The sequence below is a fragment of the Vigna radiata genome, chromosome 7 (assembly GCF_000741045.1).
Source record: "Vigna radiata var. radiata cultivar VC1973A chromosome 7, Vradiata_ver6, whole genome shotgun sequence".
Lineage (NCBI taxonomy): Eukaryota > Viridiplantae > Streptophyta > Magnoliopsida > Fabales > Fabaceae > Vigna > Vigna radiata.
In genome coordinates this window covers 15,652,015-15,661,054 of record NC_028357.1, presented here as the reverse complement: position 1 = coordinate 15,661,054, position 9,040 = coordinate 15,652,015, and positions in this window count along the sequence as shown.

Sequence of the window (9,040 nt, the reverse complement as noted above, 5' to 3'; positions counted from 1 at the left end):
ATAACAATTGAATCAATCTAATAATCAAGGGTAGTATGTAGAGAGAATGGAATAGATGAAATTGTAAGTACCCAACAACATCCATCCATCCATTGTTTTCACTTGTCAATTGAATCAACATTTATTTTACATGTTAATATTTTTATCCTCAAATCCAATTTATTAAATTTTATTTTTCAAGTCTTATTATTTTAATTCACGTGAAAGAGAAAGTCATACGAGCCTCTTGGGAAAAACGATACTTGGTCTTACCATTTATATTACTTGTACGATTTGGTACACTTGCCAATCCGTCAACAGTTGGGTAATGGATAGACATATTTAGGGTATGTCTTATTCAGATCCTTGTAGTCAATGCACCTTCATCATTTTCCATTGGCTTTTTTTACTAACACAACGTTAACCAACCACATTGTGTATCTTGCCTCCTCGATGAAGTTGGCTTGCAACATTTTTTTGCCTCAACCTTGGCGGCATGCCTTCTCTCCTCACCCAACTTCCAATTCTTCTAAAAATCGCCCTTGCCTTAATCATGGAAACCTAAACTGATTGTAATAACGGAGTCACCAAACCTTACCAACATGTCTATGGCGGCACTCTTTGGTAAGTTGAGAGAACATGAACTAGAACTTGGACAGTTGAATGAAGAAGAGCATCAATGAAAGAGAAAGAACTTGGCCTTTAAATTTGAAGTTGAGAGGTGCAAAAGCCTTGAGGAATATGAAAACTTAGATGATGAAAATTTGAGTCATATGATCAGAAAATTCAACAAGTTCATGAAGTCAAAAGGTAATGAACAATTTATAAATGCCAGGAAGGAGAAACAAGGATCTTCTTCAAAGTATAGATGTTATGGTTGCGGAGAAAATGGGCACGTTAATACATATTGTCCAAATATTAAAAAGGATGAAGAAAAGAAAATCTTTAAGAATATTGCTTGGGAGGATAATGATTCAAGTTCCTCAAGCTCAAGCGATTCTGATGAGGAAGTAAAACTATGCTTAATGACCAACAATGAATCATCTGAAAGTCAAGTAAGTGTTTCCGTTTGCAATAATGATTATGAAAACTTACATGATGTTTTTCAACAATTATTGCATGAATAAAAAAAATTGGAAATTTCTCATAGAAAATTGAAAAAGGATGTTAAAGAATTAAAACATAAATTTGAAAATAATGTTGTGTGTTATGTATACTTGTTAGGCGACAACTAAAATAAAATTTGGGAGAGAATCAGGGGAGGTCTTTTGTTAGGCAAGAACACTCATGTTGAGCGAATGCCAAATTTGATTAGGTAAGAGTCAGGAGTATTAGACTTAGTGAATATATCGTTGGGTGAATTAATATGAATTTGATTTTAATGTTGGACTGACTAGGTAGCCATTCAGTCACTAGACGAGTAAACTTCTAGGGTTCACTTGCTAAGTGAATGTTCTTATTTGACAAGTCTATATGTTTCATGTATAATACCTTTGAGGAGAAATATATGGTGAAATGTGATTAATTAATATTACAAGGATAAATAAAATGTGATATATAATTAAGTACTATAGAAACAAAATACTATTATATTATATGAATAGTAAATTTGATAATTTAATTTACATGAAAATAATGGAGCATAGTCAAAAGCAAAGCTTCAAAAGTTCGAGTGCATTCATAAATTCAAATAATGGAGCATAGTCATTTATCTGTGAATGATTGAAAATTTTATTTGATAGATGAAATGATGATTTGCTAGGTTGATTTTAATTGATCTTTATATAATAATTGTATATGAATGTTGAAGTTATTATTAGCTTATATTTTTGTTTTTGTTGGTTATTATATCTCTTTTGTAATGATATTTTGTAGTGTAAACATATGAGAATACAAATAGTAATAATGCTAGTTAGTTAGTAGATTGAAGACTTTGTTGTGAAATCTTTTTAGATATGTGTACATGTGACGCGGTGTAATTATCTAGTTGAGTTTTCAAGAATTTTAATATGTATTTGAAAATTTTAACTGTTATAAAAGAACTAAATTGCATTTTATTGTATGATTGAGTATACTTCTTTTATTGTATGACTATATTTAAATAATACTTAAGTTGTAAGAACTTAAGAAAATAAAATAATTTATTTTCTTGAGTTGTTATAAAAAATAAGTTATTTGTATACACAGTTAATATTTATCAAACACTTCCATTAAAATATGAAAGTAAGTTTGCATAACCACGGTAAAAAATGTTAACTGATATGTAAATTATTTATAATTTGAATTTAATTTAAGGAAATAAAATCATATAGATAAAAAAATCTCAAGGTTCAAACATTGTTTATATTAATAAGTAACTTTGTTTTACGGTGGCAGTGTAGAAACCCTCCTCGTATACCTTCTAGTACATCATTTCTAACATAAACTAATTATAATTTATTTATAAAAAGAACTTGTTTTTTTGTTATTTTCTTTATTAAAAGTAATTATGGAAAACACGCTTTAAATAAATGATTTATGTAGTGCAATACTTTTAATATTAAATATATTGTCAATACTTTAAGTTATTTTTCTTAATATTAAATAATAACTTTAATTTTAGAAAATTTAAAATTAGATTTATAAAAAAAATATTTTTAATTAAAGAATATCAATATAAAGATTTGAATTTAAAACCTGATTCAAATATTTAGATTTAAATTAAAAACTTGATCCAAATATGTGGATTTAAATTTATAAAAATTCATATAAGTTAACGAATTTGGATTTAAAATATATTCCAAATATTTCGATCTGACTGGATTTGGATTGGATCTCTTAAAATCTAATCCATGATCACTTCTAGTGGAAACATACTATGTGGTGGGATTTTGATATCAGAGATTTTTAGATTTTGATGTACTCACCAGAGGTTTTGCAAAATAAATGAAGCTTAAATGCAAATTAATTAATTTTTTTTCTCAACTTTTATTTTTCTGGATATTATATGGACATTAAAATTATATGGTTTTAGTTTCTTTTTAATGTTAAGAATTTATATAATACATTATCTTTAATCTTTAACGTTATTATATATTTTTTAAATATTTTACATATTATTTAACTTTTTTATATATTTGATGAAATAGTTATTACATATTATTTAACTTTTTTATATATTTATATATTTGATGAAATAGTTATTTTATTTTGAAAAATATAGATTCAAAATTAAATTTATAAAAAATAATTTCATTAAAAAACATGGATTTAAAATTGATTTGGATTTAAAACTTTATCCAAATACTTGGGATTTGAATTTCAAAAGAATTCAAACTAGTTTTGCAACAAAAATAAATTTGGATCCAAAATCTGATCCAAGTATCTTGACCTAAATGGACCTTGATTGAATCTTTAAAAATTCAATCCATATCCACTCCTAATTATCCGTTAATTAGATCATTACAGAAAATTTACTAATAACTTAATTATGTTGGCCAAAGATAAGAAGAAAAATAATTAATTTGGTTTGAAATAAAAAATTAGTTTAAACAGAAGTAATATATATATATATATATATATATATATATATATAATCTAAGAACCTAGAAAATAGAGTATCAAAGTAGATAAGTGTATTAAAATAATGAGACCAATTATTTTACTTTAAAATAATCATATAATATAAATAGAATTTTATAAATGTGTCTCATTACTTTAAGAACATTCTATCTCTTTAAAACACTATTTTTTTCCCGTTTCTCTACCTTCTCTCTATATTTTCTCTTATTTGGTTGTCGGTTTGACGATCAGGAGGTGCCTAGATGATCCTGGCGTCAAAGACAACAATCTAGACTGGTCAATTTCTTGTTTTGAGTCCGTAAGTCGTTTTCTCTTTCTTTCGTATGTTTTTGGACTGTGATCATGCAACGATTCTATTCGCATGTATCTAGTGACTTCTCTCTTCAATTCTTAGCTCAATTTAGGTTCTAAGAGCTATTTCCTATCACCAATTGGTGAGTTGTAGGTGTTTCTAGAGTTTCCTTGCGGTGCAAGGCACGATTAGAGTAATTCTGTGAGCTGGATAGTATATCTCTAAGGTAAGGGAAGGTAGAATACTTTGAGTTGATTAGATATCTGTTTGTTGTGTGTTTGTATGATCCTTGAGCTGGTTGCATTGAATTGAAATGTATATTGATAGAAAATAAGTGTTTGATGACTATTGAATTGTGCTCTTGAATATATAGTTGATGAATGCTGAGAATGAACTGTGTTTGGATGATAATTGGAGTGTTTTAGATGCATGAGAAGTGTTAAATCTGTGTTATTAGGGATTTGTTATGAATAAGCACACATGGTTTTTTTAGTTTAAAGCTAATTTAGAGGAAGTAAGGTAGTGAAAATGATAAATTGGAGTTGAGGGCTCAATTGGTCTGTTGGGACTGTTTGGGTAAGTCAAATGTGACTTGTTTGAGTCCCCAAAATGGTCAAAAACATGTTCAAAGTGGTAGATTTTGATTTTGGTCCCTAAGTTGATAAATTTGATGCTTTAGAGTAGGAATTGATCCATAAACAGTTTAAATTGATGTTAAGAAGGTTTAGAATCACCTAGATAAGTCAAATTAGGTGTATAACACAAATTAGGATGGTTAGAAGTTGGGAAAAGTAGTTAGAATTAGTATTTGAGGTCTGAGTTGCATAATTCTGCAGAATTTCATTCTGCAAATTATGCAGACTCGTTGAGCGAATGGTCTCGCACAGCGAGTCGTCCTGGCTAGATGCTTTCTACAGGGCATCCGCACAACGAACTGGTGTGTTGTGCTAATGGCTCAGGGGGTTTGCTTTTTGTCTGGACATTCGCACAACGAGGTGGTGCACTATGCGAATGGTTTGAGAGGTTTGTTCTCTGTTTGATGATTCACATAACAAGTTTGGGCGCTATGCGACTGATGGTGGCCTGGATCACTGCCAATTTAATTCAAATAGCAAAGGGGTGCACTTTGCGAGTGTTTGGGGAGTCTGAGCCATTGTTTGGTGCGCTATGCGAGGGGTTGGGGTCTGATATTATTGAGAGTTTATTCGCGCAACGAATTTAGTCGTTGTGCGACTAGTTGTGAGGGGTGAGTCTCTGTCTGAGGATTTGCATAGCGAATCGGGTTGTTGTGCGAAGAACCTCTGGATTCGCTTTGCAACACTGTGCGCTTAGCGAAATGGTCCAAGTTTTAGTACATTCTTTTCTTCTCTATTTCTTGTTACCGTGTAATGAGAGTTTGGCTTTGGATAGAGTATAATGTAGGATGAAGATTTATAATGTGTTATGCTTTTACTTATGTGGTGTGATTGTGAATTCAACTCCAAGGCTCATGGTGAGATTCTTGGAAGTAATTGTGGTTGATGAGGTATATGTGTTGTGTAAATGTATGGAGCTTTGAAATGGTAAGTCTATTCCAACACTCTAAGGATCATTCATTTTCAAGTAGAGAAGAATGATGCATGTGGTGAGAGTATCGGGAGGTTCTTGTATATTGGCTTAGAGTTAACCATAGAGTGTGTATAAGAATTAATCTTGTATAGTGTTGGAGAGTACCAACTGAACTATACAAGTGCAAAGACTACCAATAGTTCGACATTTATATTAATCCGGATGAGTCATGTTGAGTGCAAGATGCATGAGAAATCAATATACATTGTATTGTTTAGTTTAAATTGGTGTTATTAAATATTTGTATAAATGTGCTTATTTCTTGTTTATCTAGTTTATCCTTCTGTTTGTGTTTGTGTTTGTGTTTTGTATGTGTGGTATTTTTTCTTTGCAATGATCATCCCTTGGGTGTGAGCAGAGGGGAATGAGATATCCATGGAGCAGACACTTGATGGAGAGGATTTAACGATTTAGTTAGTTTTAGTTTAGCATCGTAGATAGCTTTGGAATGGACTATTTGTATATAAAATTTTAACTTTTATAGTTAATATGGAATAACTGTAAAATCTAATACTTTATATTAGAATTGGATAATTGTTCTATCTTATCGTATATGTAATGACTTGTTTATATAGTTTTATGCTATATATTTGGGATGTTACATATAACCTATATCTCTATTATTTTTCTTATTTTCCATTAAATTAATCAAATCACACAATTTTCAAAATAATTTTCTCTTTTATTTTTATCAATTTCTACTCTATCAAATAATAGAACATTAACGTTTCGTCCCCTCTGTTTCACCAAGCAACTGTCTAAATTGTGGTAGTAGTAGTATAGAAAGTGTGGTTGAGAACGTCGGAGGTCAACACTTTTATAAGATGCCAAATCTATCCATTCACAAATGCTATAGTTGACTTCACTCATAATTGACTTAAGCAAAGTTTCATAAAAAAGTATTTCCAGAGTTGCAGCACCACCATGCGTAAATATAGATCTTACGCTTGAGGTTATTTAAGCATCCAATTAGTATATATATTCCTTTTTATATTCTTCATATGTTATACCTTTTGAATTATATGTACAACATCATTATATATTTTTACTTTAATAATATTAAACTACCAAAAAAACCATTTATTGCCTACAAAATTTTCTCGAAAAATACTTGCAATTTTTATTATGAAATATTTTTTGTAAAAAGTATCATGAATTTTATTTAGAAGTAATTTTTGCAGGAAAATACTTGCAAATTTTTTGTAAAGGATTATTTGCAGAAAATCAATATTAATACCTGCGGATTTTGTTGTCTTAAAAATAATACTATGTATTTATTTATGTGAATAAAAATTTGTTAAAACAATACCTATAAAATTTTTATTTAATGAATAAAAATCCTATAAAAAATTTTATTTAATGAATCAAAATCAGCAACAAAACCTTTTGTAATGTTTTTAATCCAGTTGGAAACAAATAGTGTCTACTAGTTACTCGACTCAACAAAAACAAATCAACTCATTATCTATTTGTTACTCGTTAAATATTCTTTTAAAAAATACTCGTGAATATTTAAGAACTTATGGATATCCATGCCCGTGAATGTTAAAGAAAGGATATTTTATAAATTTTATTATAAAATAACAAAAATATAAAATATAATAAAATTAAATTTTAATTTTAATTAAATTTAACTTAATAAAATATAAATTAATTTTAACTTCGTAAAATATAAATCAAATTTTGATTTTAATTTTTTTACCAATAATGGATACTCGCAGATATGGGTAGTACGATATTCGCATCCAACTATTTATAAAGGAGTTTTAACATACTCATTACCGACTACTCGCGAGTAATAAATATCCAAAGATACAAACTAACTACCACGGATTTTATCCGCAGATAACCGCGAACACGAGTATTTTTACCATCCTTATGAATAATGCACATATTCTCCTCTCCTCCTCTCCTCCTCTCCTCCTCTCCTCCTCTCCTGTGTATTCACAATTGTGTTCTTCATATGTTTGAAATCTCAATAACTCTCACTCTTATTCATTCTCTCCTACCTGTACTCTCGTTGTCTCACTCTTACTCTTTTGTCCTCGGTCTTTGACTCTCGCGATCTCGCTTTTACGGTTTTGTACTTTCGCTTTCCTTTTAATTCTTATACTTTAAACAATTTGGTTAAATTAATTAAATGTTTACATCATATTTTCATAATGTATAGAACTGTAAGGTATGAATATATATGAATTTTTACTTTTGAGAGAAAAGATGAGTACAATCAAATTTACGACGTCCATCTCATCATGAATATAATCTTACATTTAATGTTATTTAAGTATCCAAATAATAATATATTCTTCAACATATTATTCAATGTCATACCTCTTAGATTATATTGAACATTCGAGGACATCTAGCGAACTCAGTCCTTATGGTATGACTATAGAAAGTTTGGTCACCTACGTATCGGCTAATCAAAAAGTATTTCTTACACGTCCAAATACGTCTTGGCTACCCATGTTTAGGTCTACTCAACCCTCATGTTATGCTCCAACATCAAGGCAGCTTGGTCGAATACATGGAGGCTAATCAAAATCGACATTTGTAAAACATTGACTGAGTTGACTTAAGATTGTGATTAAAGTATGATTAGGTAGCTTTTTTAACTAAAGACTAATCAATGTGATTAGCTACGCGGGTAATGCCCACCCAGATAAAAAGCTCATTAAATAAGGTATAAATAGCACATTACTCAAGACAAATTAGTTACATTCCATTATTACAATATTATTACTTTTTTTTACGTACTAGACTAACTTAGTGTTGAAGTGTCTTTTGCAGCCACAACTCTTGCTTAACTTGCAAATGATGAATACTTTTGAAGTTGGAGCTATGAGTGCTTGAAGTTGGAGTTTTAACATAATATATCTAGTTTTGGTTTCGAAAGAATATATATGTGTCACATCATCATACATTTTTTATTTTGATAATATTATATCAATGTAATTTTTCAATCGATGTAGCATAACGAGACATCTTGATTTAGGAGGAACTAGTTATTTCTAAGAAATTAATCTTATGAAGATCACTTCTTCACGATAAGATTATAACGTTTTTTACAAAACTTGGAGATTTAAAAGTAATTTTAATTTAAAGAACTAAAGATTAAACCATTTGAGGGAAAAATGGTTAAACTTAAATATAAAATAATACGTGTACGGTAGGGACCGGACAGCACTGAAAAGTACATACGAACCATCTGCATGACCACCCGGCGACAAAGGCATAGAGCCGGCCGGTACCTACGCGGTCACGAGAGCAAGCAGCAAAAGACCGTTGGGACATTAGGAGCTGAGATTCAGAGGATTGCTAAAGATAGCAGACCCGGGCGGATGTCCGACGACGACATAAGCTCGATCTTGCACAAACCAACCAGGGCCGGACGTAGGCCGGACATCGAGAACATCGCGTTGTCTTCGTGAAACGTGTATAATCCAAGACGACCATAGAACGTCCGGTTGCCAGCAACCCGCTAGGAACATCATAAATAACTCTAGATCAAGGTAAATTGGGATTAGCTCCTTAGGACCCGCAATTGGGCCTTGATTAGATATACACTAATTGTTGGCCCATAAGAAAAACTATAAATAA